Below are 24,156 nucleotides of genomic sequence, written 5' to 3' on the forward strand. Positions count from 1 at the left end.
TTCACGCGGAGAGAGCACCGGGGTTGGCCCCGCTTGAGACCGTGACACAAACCCGGAACACAAATTGAATCGGCCTACTCTGTGTTCCTCACCGTCTGGCGGGGGAACAGCTGTGGCAGCCGCGGAAGGCGGCATGTATAAGAAATGAACAACAAGGACATGTCAGACACAAGAAAAAGCAACGAGAGGGGGGAAGAAGAGAGGCAGAGGCGGCTTAATGTCTCAGACAAGCAAAAGGCTAAGGGGGATGACAGTGTGCTGGCGTGAGCTGTTGCAGCTCCCTAGGTAGGCTGTGTGTTGTTATGTTAGTGCCAGGTGACTTACTGTAAGCTTTGTTTGGCACTGTGGCAGAGACAGAGAATCATGTTGAGGCATAATGATGTGTAAAGTGACTTACAGTGCCAGTGTAAGCGTGGATGTAGATTGTTAATGTGGTCTCAGACTGCTAGGCGACCAGCTAAAGCATGCAAGCATCACACACCAGTGCAGGAAGAGATGAGAAAGAGAGAGAGACACACACACACACACACACACACACACGCACGCATGCACGCACACACACACACACACACACACACACACACACACACACACACACACACACACACACACACACACACACACACACACACACACACACACACACACACACACACACACACACACACACACACACACACACACACACACAGAGTAGCTAGTGTAGCGGCCTTTCACTCACTTTCACATACTGCTTGAATTAAGGGGTTTAGTGTCACACAGAACCATTTTCACACATTGCAGTAGGTATCATCCAAGAACCCAAAAGCAATCAACTAATATTTAACCATATGGTGGAGACTCAAAATGACTAGTGGATCACTTCAACGCCATACTGGGAAACTTCCTCTGCTCTCTTCTAATTAAAGGGTAATCGCCACTCAATGTAAGAACCCATAGAGGTGCAGAAGCATTTTATGCGAATCATATGTTGATTTCATGTGTGAAACATGGTACAATATGTTTAGATGTATATTTGAATGTTTAGCTAGCACATTAGCCTCTTCAAAATTTTAATCATCTGCGCCCTGAGAGGAAGGTTTGCCCTGAGTGGGGTGTATTGCATAACTTTTTGATTTTAGAAGATAGACAGTCATGGCACCTGAGTAGTCGTCTGTAAAAGACTGCAACTGCATACTTATGACCTTCTAAGCTTGGGGTTCTCATGGGACCGGCTAAATCAGTGTGGACCAACTATAAAGGTTCTTTAGCCTTTCTGTCTGGCTCCCTATTCCTTGTCTGGGTGAATTTTCCTTTTGTACATATTTCACACAGCTGTGTCTATGTGGGAAATAAATCAGTATGCCATTTGCAAAAGGATCTCTTGAACTAAAAAAATGTAAAAGAAAACTGGCCACATTTTGTCAAAAGTTAATGATACAAAATAACAGTATGAAGAGTGTTCTTCAATGTGATTTTCTTTGGAATGATGATGTATTTCTAGTTCTTGAGTGGTCAAAAAGTTGTTGAGCGGTCAGAAAAGTTGTTATGCGGTTAAAGGTTCTTGAGCAGTCAAAAAGGTCTCAACAGCTCAATAGTACCAAAGCTGTGCAACTGGTTGCATCAACCCAACATTTTTGTTTGGAAACGGCCATCTAAACTTTCAAAACACAATGTTTATTAGAAATTTAAGATTCTTAAATATGAATAGAAAATATTGCCACACACAGTGCCAAGCTGCAGGTCTACGTTGAATCGTGGGGGTTCCAGCTCTTTAATGGTTTATACCACTTCTATGTTGTGTCTACTGTTGACCTTAACCTCCACCCTTCCTACCCCCCATAAAAAAAAATATATATATATATCTAACCCTGACTAACCTTACTGTCATGCACTTGTCCTAATAAACTAACCTACACTGTAACATGCAACACTTTGATAAACATTGTTACTCAGCTGATAGAGTTGTACCCTTCTTGCTGTCTTGTCGTACAGAACTTGTAAGTCGCTTTGGATAAAAGCGTCAGCTAAATGACTAAATGTAAATGTAAACCACCTCCTGTGGAAGATGTTTTTTCTCCTTGAAAATGTTGTCTATAATCCCCTCTCAAAACTCTTCAGAGCTCCCTCCTGAAGAAGCAGGTCCCCAGAACCCCCTAGTGATAAAGATGACTCAGGGGGTTAACTACAAACTCATTACTCAGCTCAGTCCATGCTCTACTGGTGTTACCGCTATGAAGCTGCCTTCTCCTGTCTTCTCCACTTTACCACTTGATTGTCTCTCAAAAGCTGCTGTCAACCTCAAGTCTCACTCCCAATGTGATACATTTTCACAATCCTGATGAAAAACAATCTAAGAAAGTTTTGAAGGGGGGAAGAAAATTGAATCAAAGCGAACAAAGCCGAATAAATTGGCTCGGGCATGTGATATTTAGAGTATGCCTAATCCAGGGACATGCTGTCCATATATAAAGTGGGTAAAATGAGCTGCTGGCTTAAAGCTAATGAGATATTTGCCAAACCTCTTTTGTGAGCGTTGAGCGAATGATTGCCTTGCTGGCACTAATATGAATGAAGTATCATGGAGTTGAAATTGATTCAAGATGAGAATTTCTTTTTTTCAAGAAGCGTGAACAACTTGTGCTCAAGCCTATTGATAGCATTTTGATCGTAGCCATATTAGTCGCAAACAACAGGTGATCATTAAATGACAACCTTGGCCAATAAACTGTGGCATTGCACCATATTGTATGGAAACATACTATACTATTGTAATGTTCTGTGGTTTTGTGTGTCACTGTTAGCTGGGGGTATGTTCCCCCCCGGGAGAGATAGGAGGTGGCACCGGAAGTTAGTTTGTTGTCGTGGAATATATGTGAAAGCAGGTAGCTGTGTGTGAAGACGAGCGAGGTATTCACCTGTATGTAACCAATAGCAATGGAATTAAACAACCCCAAAGAAGCATAAACCCCTCCTCATTCTTCCTAACAATAAGAGTATGACAGGACGCTACATTTGGTGTCTGAAGTGGGATCGGACTTACGCGCACTTTGTACCGTGGGGAGCTCCGCTGTTGCTGGCTAGCTACGTCACGTTAGCTTAGCAATGACGGCAAAAGAAGAGCCACGCCGCGAGATTAAACAGGAGAGGGAGGATGAAGGTCTGTCAAGTGGACTTCCAGACTTGGAAAGATGGCAGGTTGTTGCCGAAGTCGGGGTTGGCAATCTCGGAGGACGGGAGAGTGACGGTCACGCGACGGCGGCGCCGGTACCCCACCCGGTGGCGTCCGGTAGGGATGACATGCAGAGCGTGGCACAATGTGGAGGTGCACACGGCGGTTGGAGAGCAGACCAGGCGCTGAAATATTCTGGTAAAGGCAGTTTGGAGGTGTTTTTTATGCAATTTGAGCTGGCAGCCGAACTGAATGGCTGGCCTATGGACAATAAAAAAAGGCTGCCTGTCTCGTTTTGTCCCTCACGGATGATGCCCTGGCATGCTTGAGTGCGCTGGGCCCGGAAGAGCTGAGAGACTATGGAGCTGTGGTGGGGGTGCTATAGAGGCGTTTCGGTCAATGTCACAAAAAAAGCATTGTGGTCACAGAGCTATGCAACCGGCACAGACGGCCCGGTGAGTCCCTTCGTGCACTGGCAACTGACATTGAGACACTCACGAGACGGGCATACATTCACATACCCCCCGTGGTGTTGAGTGAGTACGCCAGAGATCAGTTTGTCCAAGCCGCGAGACCTGCGTGAGCAGATTCAGCTGAGGCACCCGAGCACGCTGCAGGGGGCTTTGGAGCTGGCGCTGGAGCTGCTTGAGTTTCCCTGGGGGCCCCACTGTTAAGATGATATTCCCCCCACTTCCCCTGAGGTCAGCGCCACTGGCGGTGAGGGCAGCAGAGACACAGTTTCACTCTGCATGCCCCCTGGACAGTCACGGTAGCTCCCGCTCCCGGAATACCCGCCTGAGATATTCCCCTGCCTACTCGACGGCTGAACGCTCACCCCCCCCATGCCCCTTGCCCCTGACATGCAGCTCCCCTCACCTGCTGGCACTTGGTGCATCACCAAATAGACACAGGGGACGCCCGGCCTATCAGATCACCAGCCCGCCGCCTTCCCATGGCGTACAGAGAAGCTGCAGAGTGCGCCATTGATGAGATGCAGCGTGCCGGCATCATAGAGCCCTCTGCCAGTCCCTGGGCTTCGGGAGTGGTGATGGTAAAGAAGAAGAACACCTCCAAAATGAGATTCTGTGTCGACTACAGACCACTGAACAAGGTGACAAAGAAAGACTCTTACCCGATGCCCCATGTCGATGAGGCACTGGACACAGTGGCTGGTTCATCCTGGTTGTCCTCACTAGACTTACATGCTGGCTACTGGCAGGTGCCCCTCGACCCAGAGTCTAAACCTAAGACAGCCTTCTGCACACCGAGGGGGCTGTGGCAATTCCGTGTCCTCAGCTTTGGGCTGTGTAACGCCCCAGCCACGTTTGAAAGGCTAATGGAGAGCGTGTTGGCTGGCATTCCCTCGGAGGAGTGCGTTGTGTACCTGGACGACATACTGGCCCACGGCAGCTCCTTCCAGGCAGGCCTTCAGATGCTGAGATGGGTCCTGGGGAGGATAGCCGAGGCAGGACTGAAACTTCACCCCGAGAAGTGCCACTTCATGAGGAGAGAAGTGGAGTTCTTGGGACACAATCTGACGGGAGAGGGCATCAGCACGCAGGAGGGGAAGATAAGGGCGGCCAAAGAGAGCTTTGTGGGGCTCGCCTCATATTACAGGAGGTTTGTGAGGGGGTTCTCCTGCATCGCTGAGCCCATATTTCGACTGAAGGTGAAAGGCCCTTGTTACGTTCCAGCATGTGGCTGTTGTATGTTGTTTGTACTTTTGTGCCTCCCCCCCTTTCTCTCTCTCTCTCCTTCTCTCTCTCTCTCTCCAACTCCCTCCACCTGCTATACTCTGATCCAGGTTCCTGTCCTTCATCAGGACACTAATTGGAAACCAGCCAGTCATCCCAGCCATCAAGCAAATCACCAGTTGACCAATCGGAAGCCCTCCTCTTGTTTTAAAACCCATGTGGCACTTCCTGTTTCCCCCCTTCTTTTTGTCTATATGCTGTTGGTCAAATGTTTGATTCTGATATATTTAGCCAACTTGGTACACGTGTATGTGTGTGTGTGTGGGTTGGGAATTGGAGCAGGTAAGGGCCCAACACATTTGGTGCTACACGTAGTGGTATTATTGTCTAGACACACTAGGTAAGGAGTGATGCCACTCATTGTAGGTTTTGGACATAACGTTTGGTTAGTCAGTGTAGGTAGTGAGTAGTAGGTTTTATTTGACCTTTGTGTTTGTATATAGGTAGACAAGATATTCCTTACTGAGTTAGTTGTGTTTTGTTTTACTTAGTTTATTCCTTTGGCATCATTCAAGCTCCTTTTCCCTTCTCCCCCCCCCCCTTTTCCCCTTGGTTGTGTGTATCAAATCCACCATTGTCATTGTCTATTAGTCTGTTTTGTTTGTATATATAAAAGGCACAATATATATTACTTTCTTTCACCTAAACTTGTTGTGGGCATTGAATTATTTATAGTTTGGTTAATTTATCACTAATTACAACACAATCATCTTTTATGTTATTCACCCCTTCCCCTAGACATACTGGGGTTGTAACATAAAATGGGGGCTCAGTCCGGGATCTCCTGTAAAGGGTTCCTGGTTTTGATAATTGTTTGTGGTGATGATCCACATAATTAATTCTTTCCTACTGTTATTGGTATTTTGTAATTGGTGTACTGTTGCTGTCCACTGCTGACATGGCACAGTTTACCATAGATCAGTTTGTTCAGAATCCCTCTGTTGACATTTTTGTTAAGTGCCGAAAGGATTATTTGTTACTGATAGGCAAGCACTATGGTCTCCAGATATCAAGGTCTCTGCTTAAAAAAGAGATTAGGTCTATGGTGTTGGACAAATTGGTGGAGATGGAGATACTTGTGTTGCCAGAGCAGCCTGGTTCTAGTGCCTTGGAGGAAGAGGGGACTACAGAAGTTAGTTCTCCTTTGTTTCAGGAGGAGCAACAAAAGTCACCGGTTGGCTTGGGTGCGAAGGCAGAGGTGAAACCACCTGCTACCTTACCGCGCTTTGACCCGCTCTCTCCTAGCTCAACCAGTTCAGTGGTTGATGCACGAATGAAAATTCGCTTGACTCGGCTTCACATGGAAGCTCAAGAGAAGGCTGAGGCACGACAAATTGATTTCAGGCTAGCAGTACGCAAGCTGGAAATCGAGGCTGAAACGGCTGTTAAAATACGACAGCTGGAGTTGGAAAATGCAAGAGATGGTTTCCAGTCTCCGATGGCACCATCTTCATCTCAATCAATTCTGTCTAGGTCATTTGACATAAGTAAAAATATATCTCTGGTTCCACCTTTTCGGGAGACCGAAGTAGATGCCTACTTCAGTGCATTTGAGCGTATTGCTACATCCCTTCAGTGGCCGAAGGAGGCATGGCCTCTATTGTTACAGTGTAAACTGAGTGGAAAAGCTCAGGAGGTGATTTCTTCTCTGTCCATTGATGATTCATTGCAATATGACATTGTGAAGTCTGTTGTTCTCCGTGCATATGAGTTGGTGCCAGAGGCCTATAGGCAACGATTCAGGAATCACAAGAAGTCCTCAAGTCAGACATTTGTTGAGTTCGGCAGAGAGAAGGGAACTCTTTTTGACAAGTGGTGTAGTGCTAACAAGTCTACGGACTACAACTCTCTTAGAGAACTGATGCTGTTGGAGGAATTTAAGAATTGTGTGTCGGAACGCATTGTGGTCTACTTAAATGAGCAGAAGGTAACTTCTTTGTCACAGGCTGCAGTGTTTGCGGATGAGTTCACGCTTATTCACAAAACTGTCTTTACACCATCCCGTAGTGATAGGTTTGCAGGGTCACTTCCTGAAGGCCCTGTGTCACAATCAATCCATATGACACTGCCACCTGCCCACTCAAAAACCGACCGTGAATGTTATTACTGCCATAAGACTGGGCATCTCATTGCTGACTGCCACATTCTTAAACGTAAACAGCAAGGTCAGAGTTCAGGCCAGACAAAAGGGGTAGGCTTTGTTAAGACAATTAGGCCGTCTGCCTCAGGTCAGCCCACCGAACCGGATCCTAGTTTTAAGCCATTCATTTTTGATGGGTTAATTACCTCACTGGAAATCCGAGTGATCAGAAGTCTGTTCATATCCTAAGGGATACTGGTGCTAAGCAGTCCTTCCTGCTTGCTAACGTTCTGTCCTTTTCTGACCAAACGTCCTGTGGTTCTAGTGTTATAGTGCAGGGAATTGAAATGGGTTTCATTCCTGTGCCGTTGCATAAGGTCCACGTCCAGTCAGCTTTGGCTTCTGGGTTCTTTGATATTGCTGTGCGTCATGCATTGCCAATCGAAGGTGTTGCCTTCATTATGGGTAATGACATAGCTGGAGGAAAGGTGATGCCAGTGCTAGAAGTATTGGATCAGCCAGAACAGTGTCCTGTGTTAGACCTTGGTCAGTTATTCCCTGAGGCCTTCCCTGCCTGCGTGGACACCCACGCTCAGTTACAAAAAAGGGAAGAAATGGGTGATATGGTTAATCTGGCTGACTCTGTTTTAACATTCTTATTTGTTAGTGATGACATTCTAACTGCTAGCCCTGATGTCTCCAGGTGCCCACTGGAAGAGACCAAAGGTCACCCAAACTCTACAGACCAGACCAAGAGTGGCTGTATTCCTCAGTTACCTGTGACTTGTGAAAAGGTTGTAGGCCTTTTGATAAGTATCCCTGACCGCAAGCGCAAGACTCGTGTTTGCCATGTTAACATGTTGAAGTTGTATCACCTTAGAGGGAACCCTCAACCAGAGGAGGTAGAGGAAAAAAGCAACCACCTCAGTTGCTTCAGTTCAGGTGATTGCTTCTGGTGTTACTGATGATGTTGATTACAAACAACTAAACAATAGTGTGTTTGCTCCAGTATCTACTGTTTGGTTTCTTTTTCTTTTTCTGTTGCTGTCGACTAGTTTTCTGTTGCCGCTGACTAGTTTTCTGTTGCTGTCGACTCGTTCTCTGTTTCTGTCTACTCGTTTTCTGTTGCCGTCAACTCGTTCTCTGTTGCCGTCAACTCGTTCTCTGTTGCTGTCGACTTGTTCCGTTTGCCGTCGACTCGTTCCCTGTTGCCGTCGACTCGTTCTGTTTCTGTCGACTCGTTTTCCGTTAGCCGTCGACTCGTTCCCTGTTGCTGTCGAATCATCATAATCGACCCGAGTGGTTGTTGTACCAACAGCACTCTTTTTATTTTTTGGGTAATGGGTTTGTTTTTGTGTACGGGGGTGTTACGTTCCAGCATGTGGCTGTTGTATGTTGTTTATACTGTTGTGCCCCCCCCCCTCCCTTTCTCTCTCTCTCTCCTTCTCTCTCTCTCTCCCACTCCCTCCACCTGCTATACTCTGATCCAGGTTCCTGTCCTTCATCAGGACACTAATTGGAAACCAGCCAGTCATCCCAGCCATCAAGCAAATCACCAGTTGACCAATCGGAAGCTCTCCTCTTGTTTTAAAACCCATGTGGCACTTCCTGTTTCCCCCCTTCTTTTTGTCTATATGCTGTTGGTCAAATGTTTGATTCTGATATATTTAGCCAACTTGGTACACGTGTATGTGTGTGTGTGGGTTGGGAATTGGAGCAGGTAAGGGCCCAACACATTTGGTGCTACACGTAGTGGTATTATTGTCTAGACACACTAGGTAAGGAGTGATGCCACTCATTGTAGGTTTTGGACATAACGTTTGGTTAGTCAGTGTAGGTAGTGAGTAGTAGGTTTTATTTGACCTTTGTGTTTGTATATAGGTAGACAAGATATTCCTTACTGAGTTAGTTGTGTTTTGTTTTACTTAGTTTATTCCTTTGGCATCATTCAAGCTCCTTTTCCCTTCTCTCCCCCCCCCCCTTTTCCCCTTGGTTGTGTGTATCAAATCCACCATTGTCATTGTCTATTAGTCTGTTTTGTTTGTATATATAAAAGGCACAATATATATTACTTTCTTTCACCTAAACTTGTTGTGGGCATTGAATTATTTATAGTTTGGTTCATTTATCACTAATTACAACACAATCATCTTTTATGTTATTCACCCCTTCCCCTAGACATACTGGGGTTGTAACAGCAGGGGGCCTTGGAGCTGGCGCTGGAGCTGCTTGAGTTTCCCTGGGGGCCCCACTGTTAAGATGATATTCCCCCCACTTCCCCTGAGGTCAGCGCCACTGGCGGTGAGGGCAGCAGAGACACAGTTTCACTCTGCATGCCCCCTGGACAGTCACGGTAGCTCCCGCTCCCGGAATACCCGCCTGAGATATTCCCCTGCCTACTCGACGGCTGAACGCTCACCCCCCCATGCCCCTTGCCCCTGACATGCAGCTCCCCTCACCTGCTGTCACTTGGTGCATCACCAAATAGACACAGGGGACGCCCGGCCTATCAGATCACCAGCCCGCCGCCTTCCCATGGCGTACAGAGAAGCTGCAGAGTGCGCCATTGATGAGATGCAGCGTGCCGGCATCATAGAGCCCTCTGCCAGTCCCTGGGCTTCGGGAGTGGTGATGGTAAAGAAGAAGAACACCTCCAAAATGAGATTCTGTGTCGACTACAGACCACTGAACAAGGTGACAAAGAAAGACTCTTACCCGATGCCCCATGTCGATGAGGCGCTGGACACAGTGGCTGGTTCATCCTGGTTGTCCTCACTAGACTTACGTGCTGGCTACTGGCAGGTGCCCCTCGACCCAGAGTCTAAACCTAAGACAGCCTTCTGCACACCGAGGGGGCTGTGGCAATTCCGTGTCCTCAGCTTCGGGCTGTGTAACGCCCCAGCCACGTTTGAAAGGCTAATGGAGAGCGTGTTGGCTGGCATTCCCTCGGAGGAGTGCGTTGTGTACCTGGACGACATACTGGCCCACGGCAGCTCCTTCCAGGCAGGCCTTCAGATGCTGAGATGGGTCCTGGGGAGGATAGACGAGGCAGGACTGAAACTTCACCCCGACAAGTGCCACTTCATGAGGAGAGAAGTGGAGTTCTTGGGACACAATCTGATGGGAGAGGGCATCAGCACGCAGGAGGGGAAGATAAGGGCAGCCAAAGAGAGCTTTGTGGGGCTCGCTGCCCGAGGCTGGGCATGATACAGTCAACATATAGCAAGAGAGGGAGCGAGAGAGAGCTCCCGTTCTACAGTCAATATACAGTGTACAGAGAGAGAGAGAGAGAGAGAGAGACACATTGGAAAGAAATTGAAATGCTATTTGGCCCTAAACAGAGAGTACACAGTGGCAGAATACCTGAGCACTGTGACTGAAGATCCTTGACTAGGTACAGACTCAGCGAGCACAGCCTAGCCATCGAGAAAGGCCGCCATAGGCAGACTGTGTGTGTTAGAAAGAGAGAGAGAGAGAGAGAGAGAGAGAGAGAGAGAGAGAGAGAGAGAGAGAGAGCATGTATGAGAGAGATAAGCAAAGATGAGCCCCTAGAGAGAGAGTGCATTAAGAGAGAGAGAGATATAGAGATATATCCACGGCGGGAATAGAATAGAGTGCATTAAGAGAGAGAGAATAGAGTGCATTAACTCATGACATCTTACCTGCACAAAGGAACGCAGGGCGAAAGGCCGCAACACAGGTCTCCACGTTGACGAAAGGCCTCTTGCTGGCGGGACAAAAAGCTATGGCCGGAGCCTTGTCATGGTGCAGGCCCGACTACATCTTCTGTCAAATATGATGTCGTAGTCAGAGAGTGCCAGGGCCCGCTATTCTCACGGCTAATGTCAATGGTCGTAGCACAAGCTAACAGCTAACTCTAGGCTAACTGATAGCATCAAGCTAACGTTCCCAGCCGAGCGAAAACGAGCAGCTAACGTCGTAGCTAAACAGCTAACTGAGCTAACACCAAGCTCACCTCCCTCGCACCAGGTGCTCAGTGACACCAGGCCACACACCGTTAGCTACAGCTAACTAGCTAGCCGGCCCGTTTGGAGAGAGAGAGAGAGATATATCCACGGCGGGAATAGAATAGAGTGCATTAAGAGAGAGAGAATAGAGTGCATTAAGAGAGAGAGAGAGAGTGCATTAAGAGAGAGAAAGATAGAGATATATCCACGGCGGGAATAGAATAGAGTGCATTAAGAGAGAGAGAATAGAGTGCATTAACTCATGACATCTTACCTGCACCAAGGAACGCAGGGCGAAAGGCCGCAACACAGGTCTCCACTTTGACGAAAGGCCTCTCGCTGGCGGGACAAAAAGCTATGGCCGGAGCCTTGTCATGGTGCAGGCCCGACTACATCTTCTGTCAAATATGATGTCGTAGTCAGAGAGTGCCAGGGCCCGCTATTCTCACGGCTAATGTCAATGGTCGTAGCACAAGCTAACAGCTAACTCTAGGCTAACTGATAGCATCAAGCTAACGTTCCCAGCCGAGCGAAAACGAGCAGCTAACGTCGTAGCTAAACAGCTAACTGAGCTAACACCAAGCTCACCTCCCTCGCACCAGGTGCTCAGTGACACCAGGCCACACACCGTTAGCTACAGCTAACTAGCTAGCCGGCCCGTTTGGAGAGAGAGAGAGAGATATATCCACAGCGGGAATAGAATAGAGTGCATTAAGAGAGAGAGAATAGAGTACATTAAGAGAGAGAGAGAGAGAGTGCATTAAGAGAGAGAGAGATAGAGATATATCCACGGCGGGAATAGAATAGAGTTCATTAAGAGAGAGAGAGAATAGAGTGCATTAACTCATGACATCTTACCTGCACCAAGGAACGCAGGGCGAAAGGCCGCAACACAGGTCTCCACGTTGACGAAAGGCCTCTCGCTGGCGGGACAAAAAGCTATGGCCGAAGCCTTGTCATGGTGCAGGCCCGACTACATCTTCTGTCAAATATGATGTCGTAGTCAGAGAGTGCCAGGGCCCGCTATTCTCACGGCTAATGTCAATGGTCGTAGCACAAGCTAACAGCTAACTCTAGGCTAACTGATAGCATCAAGCTAACGTTCCCAGCCGAGCGAAAACGAGCAGCTAACGTCGTAGCTAAACAGCTAACAGAGCTAACACCAAGCTCACCTCCCTCGCACCAGGTGCTCGGTGACACCAGGCCACACACCGTTAGCTACAGCTAACTAGCTAGCCGGCCCGTTTGGAGAGAGAGAGAGATATATCCACGGCGGGAATAGAATAGAGTGCATTAAGAGAGAGAGAATAGGGTGAGAGAGAGAGAGAGAGTGCATTAAGAGAGATAGAGATATATCCACGGCGGGAATAGAATAGAGTGCATTAAGAGAGAGAGAATAGAGTGCATTAAGAGAGAGAGAGAGAGTGCATTAAGAGAGAGAGAGAGAGAGAGATATCCACGGCAGGAATAGAATAGAGTGGATTAAAAACTCACCAAACGTCCAAGAGGATGGAGACAACCGCGTGGAGTTGACGAAGTTCATCTGTCCTCTTCATCTTGGCATAACAATGCTGCACGCGCTCTCTCTAGGTTAGCTCGAAATAGCCGGCGTACACATGATGTAACTCCTCCCTTCTTGAAAACAATCTGCAGAGCCAATATACATCTGCAGAGCCGCAGAGCCAGGAACATTCTACAAACGTGTCTAATGTGAAATATATAAGCATATAAGCAAAACTAGATTTTAGGTCTGTGATGGAAAAGGGCCTCGCGGGAAGGGGGGCCTCGCAAAAAAAAATTAAAAATAAAAAAAAATTATAAAAAAAATAACAAATAATTTTTTTTTTTTTTTTTTTGCGAGGCCCCCCTTCCCACGAGGCCCTGTGCGACCGCACTGCTCGCACACCCCCTGAGGCGGCCCTGTGTACATGTACCTTATATGTGACAAATAAGCTGGTCAGGAAGGCCAGTAACATGGTGGGAGTGGAGCTAGACTCTTCCTCTGTCAGAGAGGAAGAGCCTTGCTAAGCCGCTCTTAAAGCGCACCTACGGGAGGCTGCAATTCGAAACTGGCCACCGTAAATGCCCAAAACCCCCACCACCTCCTAATAGACAGTCTCCTCCCCACCGCATGTATATATTCCCTCCCCGCCGTATGTATATTTCTCTCCCACCCACCCACCCCCTCCTAATGTACAGTCCCCTCCCCATCATATGTATATACTCTGTCAGGATCTAGGGGTAACAGTACTGTATATTTGAATACCGTTTATGTCACAAATGTATCAGTACTAAATACCTATATGTCCCTATGCCATAAATGTCATGTATGTTGTGTATGTCATAAATGTCTATATGAATTGAAAATGGGGGACCCTGATGTAAACAAGACAAACGTCTTTATCAGGTCTGCATCCCCTTAACAATTGTGTGTATTGAGCCGTACTGTATTGTACCCATTCTGCAATCTGTTAAATAAAGTTTTCATTCATTCATTCATTCATTCATTCATTCATTCATTCATTCATTCATTCATTCATTCATTCATTCATTCATTCATTCATCCATTCATTCATTCATTCATTCATTCAAGCTCCACGCCATCATGAACAAACCCCTCCCACACGCTATACACAGACTTGGCTGATAGAAGGAGCATGTTCAGTGTTAGACTAAAAGACCCCCTAGATGCAACACTGAACGGCACAGGAAGTCCTTAATTCCAACAACCATCAGAGTATACAACGCATCACTGTGCCTCACTGCCTCACCACAGAGTGACAGTACAAACTCTGGTAATCTTCCTGGACTTTTTACTTCTTATTTTTACATATACACTTAAACATTTTTATTTAAAAAATTCTACATTTATTACACTACATTTTACTGTATATTTTTGGCTGTATATTTTAGAATGTATATATTTTAGAATGTATATCCCGGACTGTATTTTTATTGTTATTTGTGATTTTTGACTACCTAAACAACATAGGGGAGGAGCAAACATAGCTTGCATAGCAGCCTTCTAAACTCGAATTTGAAAATTACCTTGAAGAAAAAGTTTTCTGCCAGTGAAGTTTTGTCACAGATATTTGACGGTGAAAGTGACATAGGAGAGAATGTGTGTGAGACCCTGATTATGAGGCGTCCTCCTCTGATGAGAATGAGACCCTTAGTGCAGATGCTCCTGTTGTCTCTCAACCACAAGCAGACACGTTACTTTCCAAAAACAGAAAGTTATCATGGTCCCACTCCCCACTTGAACAACATAATATATATTATGTATGTATAATTGGGTGGGTGGGGGGGAGTAGGGGTAATGTTTTATTTAAATGGTTATTTAGGTAATCAACAAAGTAACATGAAGCACCTGAAACATACATTTGGGTACCACATTTGATTATGATCATTTTCTGGAGGTTTAAACTGCTGGGGTCAAAATGTCCCCAAGGATAAAGAGTGTAAAGTCAATTTGAGGATAACAGGAGGGTTAACAAAACCATTTAAAATAATTTTAGCCCTGCTAGATAGAGGTAGCAAATAACTCTAAGGATGGCAATAATAATAATAAACGTTATTTGTACAAATTCCATACAAGAATTACAGCCCAAAGTGCTTCACAGCAGAAAATACACTAGAATACATCAAATGAGCATAAAATAGACAGAATAAATGCAATGCAGAAAATATAAATACAAGATGATAGAAGTAGATGATCGTAGTGTTCTTGGGGGCAGGCCCGGACTGGCCATCGGGAGCACCGGGAGTTTTCCCGGTGGCCTGGCCTGCACAGATTTAAAAAAAAAATTATATAAAATTTTTTTGTATTAATTAATTTTTTTTTTTTTTTATTATTATAATTTTTTCTTTTTTTTTGCCATGCCATTGTTTCTAGTTGTGGCGGCGGTGCGGCGCGATAGTTAGATAACCTAGGTGGGTGGGGAACAACCAGGATTTCACTGTCTGCGACAGAGTTGGAGAACTATCTGACTCTCTCCCTCACGCTCACGATGGCTTCGGGTGCCTACTTTCCACCCGACGCCGGAGCAATCAACACACCCGGCGCCGCCGCAGAGGAACACACGGGAGGACGAGACGTCTCCACAGCAGGGAGCCGGCGGGATGGAATCAACACAGCCCCTGGCCCCTGCCCCCTCCCCACGGAATTCCACCACCAGACGGAATCAACACAGACGCCAGCAGATGAACATGACAAAGAATCTCACCCACCCCCCCCTCCCACACACGGACCACAAACTGGCAGAAATAAGACAACATTTCATTAGCGGTAAGGTAAACATACTATGTTTCTCAGAAACTAAACTGGACTCATCAGTAACAGACCCGGAAATTGAATTGGAGAACTATTCTTTAGTCCGCAATGACAGGAACAGGCATGGAGGAGGTGTCTGTATGTACATCCATAAAGACACCAAATGTATTAACCGTACAGACCTAGATCATGAGGCTATTGAAACTGTTTTTGTAGAAATTCTATTTGAAAGGGCTAAATCTGTTCTAGTCGGCACAATTTACAGACCGCCAGACCAAAATGGCTTTTATGATGTGTTGGATGCGTGCTTAGCTGGAGCTGAGGATACAGAAATTATTCTTATTGGGGATTGGAACACGGATATGCAACAAAAAGATGCACCGTCTTCAAATCCTACAATAGGTTTTGTGATCTGCATGGCCTCAGCCAGCTAATCACGCAACCCACACGTGTATGTGAGTCAACTCAGACTACCATTGACCTCATCCTGACCTCTGACAAGTCCAAGATCGCCAATAAAGGGGTTATAGCATGCGGGTTAAGTGATCATTATATGATATTCTGTACCCGTAAAAAGCTAAAACAAACGGCTGGCTGTCACAAAACAGTCACATCTAGAGACCTCAAAAACTACTCTAGCGAGGCCTTTAACCTTGAACTGGAGGGTCTGGACTGGTCAGATGAGCTCAATGGTACACTGGTTGAAGAAACATGGCTTGGCTTCAAAACCAAATTTTCAACGATACTAAACAACATGGCCCCCCTAAGAACCACCAGGGTAAAAAATCGCGCGGAGCCGTGGATGCACGCTGAAATACTGACCGCTATGAAAACCAGAGACAAAAAATGCTCTGAGTTTCGTAAAAGTCAGTCAAAGCTTACCATAAGCACGAGCAGTGAACTCCAAGCCCACGTGACTGAACTCAAACTGGAAAGAAACAGACTAAGAAATGATGTAAACTCCATGATAAGAACAGCAAAAAAAAAATTCATCAATGACAAAACCGAGGAAAACAAAAACAAACCATGTGAACTTTGGAAATTACTCAATAACCAACTAGGCTGCAGTAAAAAACTTAAAACCAGATTCTCAAACATAAACATGAAGACGGACAACACGCTCATCACAGAAAGCTGGATGTAGCCAATTACTTAAATAGTTTCTTCACAAACATAGCCACAACACTGGTAAACAAACTACCCTCCCACTCAGGGCATTATGGGGTAGAACACATAGTAGCATACTACAAGAACCTAGGGGTCCACAAAGACGACTTCAAACTGGAAATGGTAACAACAGATGAGGTACTCAAAAAACTGAGCGCCCTCCAACCTAACAAGGCCACTGGCCATGACAACATCCACTCCAAATTCCTCAGAGACTCAGCAGCCGCCATCACCCCAGTCATCACACACATAATAAACCTCTCCATAAAACAGGGACACGTCCCCAAGGACTTCAAAATCGCGAGAGTGACCCCTCTGCACAAAAAAGGCAGTAAATTAGACCCAGGCAACTACCGCCCTGTTTCTATCCTTACCTCCATCTCGAAAGTCATGGAAAATTTTTTATACGAACAGGTCGAAAAATACCCAGCGGAAAAAAATCTAATCTACGAATTCCAATCTGGCTTCAGAACATCCCACTCCACTGACACATGCCTTCTCTATTTAAACGACCACATCAAACAAGAGGTGGACGCGGGCAAATACTGCGGCATGGTCATGCTGGACCTACAAAAGGCCACTGTCAATCACACCATTCTGATTGACAAGCTAAAAGCAATTGGTTTTGATAGTCTATCAGTGAGCTGGATGCAATCCTACCTGGAGGGGAGAGAGCAGATGGTGGAGGTAAACGGTACCCTATCCCCCCCCCCCTCACAGTAAGCTGTGGTGTTCCACAAGGAAGCATACTAGGTCCGCTACTGTTCCTAATTTATGCAAATGACATGTCGTCAGCTTGTGACTGCAACTTGTTCCTGTTTGCGGACGACTCAGCCCTGCTGGTCTCTGACAAGAACAAGTTACAGGTTGAAAAAACCCTCAGCTCAGAACTAGGCAAAATCTGCATATGGCTCGCTGATAACAAACTATCATTACACATGGGCAAAACAGAGTCCATTCTCTTCGGTTCAAATAACAAACTCAGCAAGACCGACGGCTTCTCAGTTACAGTGGGTGACAATATTGTCACGAGGAAAGAAGATATTACCTACCTGGGTTCCATCCTAGAGGCAAATCTTTCCTGTGACAAAATGGCATCCAATGTAATCCCGCGGAAAAAAATCTAATCTACGAATTCCAATCTGGCTTCAGAACATCCCACTCCACTGACACATGCCTTCTCTATTTAAACGACCACATCAAACAAGAGGTGGACGCGGGCAAATACTGCGGCATGGTCATGCTGGACCTACAAAAGGCCACTGTCAATCACACCATTCTGATTGACAAGCTAAAAGCAATTGGTTTTGATAGCCTATCAGTGAGCTGGATGCAATCCTACCTGGAGGGGAGAGAGCAGATGGTGGAGGTAAACGGTACCCTACCCCCCCCCCCCCCCCTCACAGTAAGCTGTGGTGTTCCACAAGGAAGCATACTAGGTCCGCTACTGTTCCTAATTTATGCAAATGACATGTCGTCAGCTTGTGACTGCAACTTGTTCCTGTTTGCGGACGACTCAGCCCTGCTGGTCTCTGACAAGAACAAGTTACAGGTTGAAAAAACCCTCAGCTCAGAACTAGGCAAAATCTGCATATGGCTCGCTGATAACAAACTATCATTACACATGGGCAAAACAGAGTCCATTCTCTTCGGTTCAAATAACAAACTCAGCAAGACCGACGGCTTCTCAGTTACAGTGGGTGACAATATTGTCACGAGGAAATAAGATATTACCTACCTGGGTTCCATCCTAGAGGCAAATCTTTCCTGTGACAAAATGGCATCCAATGTAATAAAAAAAGTCAACCAACGAACTCGATTCTTGTGCCGGATCTCCTCACTGGTAAACAAGAATACCCTGAAGACTCTGGCAGGAGCACTCATTCAAGGGTACTACGACTATGCTTGCACCTCATGGTACCAAAGCACCTCAAAGGCGCTAAAAACAAAATTACAAACATCTCAAAACAAACTGGTCAGACTACTGCTTGACCTTACTCCTAGAACCCACCTCACTCCTGCCCACTTTGACAACTTAGGATGGCTTAGAGTAGACGACAGAGTACAGCAACTTGCAATGGGCCTGGTCTACAAGATACACTACACGACCAAGGTACCCATGTACATGTCAAAATACTACCCAAAGGTCAGTGAATACCACAATCACAACACCAGAGGGAGCTCCACAAATCATGTTAAACCCAGAATCGGCTCAAACATTTTGCTTGGTTAGTAAAACAGATACCATACTGTACTTTTACTGTAAACAGATAATATACTGTACTTATACTGTAAAAAGATACTATACTGTACTTCTCTTTTTTATACAATATTTGTATTGGGTTTTACAGTACACATTTCAGGTTTTCATTGTCGTCAGTTATTCTTAATTCCTTTTCTCCACAAGTTTATACGTATACCCACATACCCCCTCCCCCCTCCCCTTTTCTCTCTCTTAGCATCTTTGAGTTTGTTTTTACTGTTGTTATACAGAAATAATACGTACATTCATTGGTACCTCCAGTAGAATAGCTCGTACATAAATAAAAATAATTGAAAAGAAGAAAAGAACATTTAAATAAAAATAAAAATAAATATAAATAAATTACATCTTTATAACACCTTCAATGACGTGCCTCCGCTCTTCCCCGGGGTCTGGGTCACGACTGACCGCGGGAGAGAGTGGGGGGACTCATCCTATAGCAGCCCTCCTATATCTTCCCTTCTCAGATATTCATTAAATGGTTTCCATATATCCTCGTAAACCTCTATATTGTTCCTGAGGATATTATGTTATTCTCTCCATAGACATGCATTGTGCCATGTTCTTAATCCAAGCACCGATTGTGGGTGCGTCTATTTTCTTCCAATTGAAAGCTATTGTTCTTTTTGCCTGCAGTATAGCAAAATCAATACATTTAAATTGTTTGGTTCTCAGGTTCAAATTTATTGGATATAAATGTAGCAATATCATTTTGGAGTCTAATGGGATATTCACTGACAGGATATCTTTGATTTTATTCACCACCTCCCCCCAGAACTTCTTGATTTTGTCACATTCCCAAATATGTATAAAAGTTCCCCGATCCTCGGTACATTTAAAGCAACTGTCTGGTGTGTTGCTGTTGTATTTATTCAGTTTGACAGGGGTTATATAAGTCCACATCAGCCATTTGTATTGAAGTAGTTTTAAGCTAGTGTTGGCTGTTTGTGTCTGAGCCTCCTCACATGCTCTGTTCCAGTCCTCGTTTGAGATCTCCTCTCCCAAGTCCAGTCTCCATGCCTCCAATCTAGATATTGACGTCTCATCTGAACCAGATACAAGCCAGTTATAGAACATTGATAACAGGCCTTTGCTGTTGCAGTTCTTGATGATAATTTTATCTAAAGATGAAAGTGTAGAAATTGCCAGTGATTGGTTTTGCAGAGAGGAAATGAAACTTCTCAGTTGCAAGTATTTAAAAAAAATGCTTCCTTGGGATGCTGTATTTTATTGATAGTTCCTCAAAAGACATCAAGACCCCCTCTTTGTAAAGGTCAGATATTTTACTTATTCCTTCTTTTGTCCATAGTTTGAATCCGGCATCCAGTTTGCCTGGTTTAAATGAGACGTTTCCCCAGATTGGGCTGAATTGTGACATGGAGTTGTTTATTTTCATAAATTTCTTTACCTCATACCATACATTAATCATGTTAAGCACTATGGGGTGTGTAGTATGTTTTCTTAAATATTTTGGCTTAGCTGAATACATGTATAAATGTAGTGGTAGTTGCATTGGGTATGCTTCCACTTCCATCCATGATGGTGGGTCTTCCTTAGAAAAATAAAACATTACAGTTCTCAATTGTGCAGCCAGGTAATACCAATGAAGGTTAGGACAGGTCAACCCCCCTGCATCAAATGGAAGGTACAACAGAGATAGGCGGACTCTAGGACATTTCTTACGCCATATACATTTTGAGATGAGAGGCGCAATCTTTCCGAACATTCCTACCGGTGGTGCCAGAGGGATGTTTTGAAATAAGTATAGGAACTTTGGTAGTATGGACATCTTTAGTATGTTTATCCTCCCTATCACAGAGATGGGCAAGAACATCCATCTCTCTATGGATTTGAATACAGAGTCTATGGCTACGTTTAGACGAGCGTTTTGTGAACAGAAACCGCAAAAGTCATCTTGCGGTTTCACTTTTAATTTTACGTTTAGACAAGCGTTTTGGGGTGGAATTCTCCGTGCAGACGACGCTGTAACGACGGAGCCCCGCTGTCACACGATTGGCGCATATGTCACATGACGTGCTGTGAAGACCCGCCCTACTCTGCCTCTGATTCGCAGACTGTGGATGGGGAATGTGATTGGACCAAAGCAGAGTCACTCACAGACAGTGGGTCCACTCACGCCGCGGGACAGATTCTTGTGTATTTAACCCTTTCACTGCCACACGACAGCCGGTTGTGTGATAGTAAAGGGGTAACCTTCTGTCGTGTGGCAGTGAAAGGGTTAAAAGTACTGCCAATGTAGCCTTCAGGTGATCTCCGTTGATAATAGTCAGACATACTTGCTTTGTTTACGTCTCGGCTACTGGCGCATACCTGCTACCTGTGACGTAAGCAGTACGCGCGACCAGAGCCGTGACAACCCTTTCGTCATCGTTTTAACAGATTTATACGTTTTTACAGTTTAGACGAGAGCGCAAAGCTTTTGCGTTTCTAGGAATTCCACCCTGGAAGGTAGTCTCACTTTTTTGCGGTTTCACCCCGTAAAAACGCAGTTTCCGTATAAACGAAAGGCACATCCGAAAAAATATTTTTGCGGATTCACCTGCTAGCGTTTCCGTCTAAACGGGGCCTATCATAGGTTCATAGTTTATTGATGCTATATTTTCTATTTGTGGTATTATTTTGATGCCCAGATAGGTGAAACTGTTCGAGAGCTTGAAAGGGAATTCTTGTTGGTCAGCGGTTTGTCTCTCATTGTCATTAAGCAGCATAAGTGATGATTTTGAGGCGTTCAATTTATATCCGGAGATACTACCAAACTGATCAATTATATCAAGCAGTGCGGGTATCGATGTGTCTAGGTTTTTTAGGAATAAAATTACATCGTCCGCAAAAAGGGCTATTCTGTGATCGTTATTACCGATTTCAATCCCATGTAGCTGTCTGTTAGCCCTGATTGCTATTGCTAACGGTTCGATAGCTAAAATGAACAAAAGCGGTGATAAAGGCGAGCCTTGAGGGCAACCCCTGGTGATATTAAAGGGTTTAGATGTCACTTCGTTCGTAATAGAACATTCTAGAACATTTGTGATGTCACAGTATGTTGTCATAATCAAACATTCTAGAACATTTGTGATGTCACAGTGTGATGTCATAATCAAACATTCTAGACATTTGTGATGGCAAATGTTCTAGAATGGTCTATACCATTCTAGAACATTTGCCTACAGTATATATTCAACAATTCTCTCAGGTGCCTGATCGAGTCATTGAACTTAGGTTCTTGAAGGAGGAGGATAAGGGCGAGATTGTGGAAGAAATAGAGAGGTTCCTTCTGGAATCAGGGGCTCTGGAGGTGTACACTGATGGCTCTGTGGATCCTGAAAGTGGGAGGGCAGGATTTGGGTGGTGGGTGCCTCGGTTAGGGATCGGTAAGGGACAAAGAATATCCGATTGCAGCTCAGTATTTGTGACAGAGTTGCTTGCCATCCTCTGGGCATTGTGGTGGGTGGAGGAAGTGGGACCAAGCCAGGTGATTATATGCTCTGACTCGGCTGCTGCACTGATGGCTCTGAGTGCAGGTGGGTCTAAAGCTCGCCCTGATCTCATTCAGGAAATAATGTTGGTTTTATATAGGATTGCGAAGGCAGGCTGGTCAGTGGAGTTTTGTTGGGTCCCGGGGCACGCTGGGATTGCGGGGAATGAGATGGCTGACTCCCTTGCCAAACAGAGCCTGGGAGGGGAGGAAGAGATAGGCATTTCAATGGGAAGAGTAGAACTCAGAGAGAAGATAAAGAAAGGAGTTGAGGCTGAGTGGCAGGCTGAGTGGGAAAGGGGGACCAAGGGAAGGCACTATTTCTCTCTGCAGCCTCGGGTCAAGATCAAGGTGGATGGATATGGGTCAAGGAGTGATAGGGTGAAGATGTGTAGACTGAGGCTGGGACACTGTGGGTTGAACAGTAGCTTGTGTATTGTGGGCAAACATCCAGATGGGGTGTGTTACAAAGGATCAGATTAAACCGAATATATATATTTATTGATTGATATATATTGCATAATATTTGTATATCGTTTGATATCCCTTGTATATTCTTTGTACATATACACGGAATATCCCTTTAGCCTAGTACAGACCATAATATTTCATTCTCCTATTGGACAGCGGTCCACAGGCGCCAAGGCCATGCCTCCAAAGTCAGGTTCAAAGTCACCGCCGGGGACATGCCTGGACATGAATGGTATTGCGCAAGGATATGAGACAGGAATAAAGCTGGTACTAGTTTATTCATCTAAGCGTATAAATACGGCGCAGGTGAATACAGAAGTATGTTACCCAATAAGTTGAAGCCTCACCCACGATACTACGTGCGGTGAAGTATGGCCTGTTTGGCCCCAAATAGAGCATTGAGACCGCGTGCGAATTAATAACTGAAGTGTCAGAGTTTGGCGCTATACCGTCGAGTGCGACATATTCTATTAAGTTAGTAATAGTCTAATTGTGTATAGTGTATCGTGCGGCTAAAGTTCTACAGTGACCAGCATCACCAACGTTTTCCTCGTATCAGCTAGAGTGCTTATCCAGGCTGGGCTGCTTTCATGGCGCTTTCACCCGAGGAGCCCTAGACGAGGACCGTGTGGACATGTACACTGGATTATCTACCCGACGACTGCATAGCCCTTTACGGCTGGATTATATTTGCTTTTGGTCCTGTGATTAATGGAGCGGAGAATCGCCGACGCCCACACTTGTGTGGGATTTACCCTGTGAGGAGCCACGTCGAGTCTGCCCCTCAGAAGCCTGAGGCAGGCTAGCTTTCTTCCCTGTGGAGCTACAGGCTACGGAGAACAGCTGTATTCCTCTGTGGATCAAGATATTATTGCACCGTCTCCCGTACTCGGAGTCTCCTTATCATCGTTGACCCAGACTCTATTACCGACAGATCCTCTACCCTTGCTGGCTTACAACCGGGGGGACCCTTCCAGTATCTCCCGCTATATTACTAGTGTACCATAGATATAATTCCCTAAGATTCAGGTTGTATAATTACCTCCTGCGTAACCAGAGAATGGACATTCGTTATTGATTTGCCTACGCACATTCCTTTGCCTTATAAGCGCATTCAAAGTGAAATAGAGAAGTATATTATGTACCTTTTGCTGCAATAAATACTTAATTACAACTTTGTGTGGAACCGATTTCATTGTGGGAAGTGTTCATCATTATATATATCATGTACTGTATGGCCAGTAATTAAAGTGCATAAGACGGTAGTGGTTTAATGATACCATACTTATCAATACAGTCAGGGAATTGTACCCCTCAGTTACAGGGTGTGTGAATGTGGAGAGACTGAAACTGTCGGGCATGTCTTCCTAAAATGTGAAAGGTATAGGAAAGAGAGGGAAATCTTTTATAAAAGTCTGGTTGAGTTGGGAGTCTCTTCCTTCTCTCTTAAATCATTCTTTGGCATGGATAATGAGAACCACCAGCTGATCACAGAGGCAGTGCTGACATTTCTGCATGCTTCAGAGTTGTACCAGA

This window comes from Notolepis coatsorum, assembly GCF_963971535.1.
Source record: "Notolepis coatsorum genome assembly, chromosome: 3".
Classification (NCBI taxonomy): Eukaryota; Metazoa; Chordata; class Actinopteri; order Aulopiformes; family Paralepididae; genus Notolepis; species Notolepis coatsorum.